This window comes from Chrysochloris asiatica, unplaced genomic scaffold, assembly GCF_000296735.1.
Source record: "Chrysochloris asiatica unplaced genomic scaffold, ChrAsi1.0 scaffold00104, whole genome shotgun sequence".
NCBI lineage: Eukaryota > Metazoa > Chordata > Mammalia > Afrosoricida > Chrysochloridae > Chrysochloris > Chrysochloris asiatica.
The window spans coordinates 5,119,752-5,120,744 of record NW_006408622.1 but is presented as its reverse complement, the minus strand read 5'-3'; positions in this window follow the sequence as shown (position 1 = coordinate 5,120,744).

The following is a 993-nucleotide window of genomic DNA, read 5'->3' as shown; positions in this document are numbered from 1 at the left end:
AGTTTCGAACCGCTGACCTTAAGGTTCGCAGCCCAATTCGTAACCACTACACTACCAGAGCTCCTTTGTTACAGAAGAAATAAAAACTTAATTTAAAGTTTCTTAAATCAAAGAAAATAAATGAAAATTTTCTTGAGTCAAAGACAAATGAAAATATAGTATACCCAATTCTTTCTGCTCAGCAAAAGCAGTGCTCAGAGGACAATTTATAGGAATAATATGCACATCAAAAAAGAAAAGAAATAAACACCTTAACACATCATCTCCAACAATTAGAAAAATGAACAGCAAACAAACAAACAAACAAAAAACCCTATTGTCATCAGTGAAAGAAAATAATTAAGTTCAAGAACAAATAAATAAAACAAGAAAAACAATAGGTATAATTAACAAGAATAGATGTTTGCTCTTTGAGAGGATTATGGGAATTGACACACCTCTGGCAAATCGAGCAAAGAAAGGTAGAAAAGGATGCAAATAAATATGAATTAGAAATGAAATAGGTATCATCACAACAGAACTAACTGAAATACTATGAAGAACTATACTCCAACAAATTTGAAAATATAGAAAAAATAGAAAAGTTTCTAGAAACATATTGCCCTTCCAAATTAGCACAATTTGAAGTAGAATGTTTGAATAAATCCAACAAAAAACAAAAGAAAGAAATTGATCATGTCATTTAAAAGACAGTCCTGGTCCACAGAGTTTCACTGGCGAATTCTACTACATATTCAGAGAACTGACACCAATTTTTCTTAAAGTATTTCATAGCATAAACCAGGAAGGAATAGTTTTAAATTAACTCTAATGACAGACAATTCTCAACAATGGAATTATAGACCAATAATATCCCACTTGAACATAGACACAAAAATTCTCAACAAAATCCTAGCTAGCAACATATCAAACACAATAATACATCATGACCAAGTGGGATTGATAACAGATATGCATGGATGGTTCAACAATGGAAAAACAATCCACAAAATA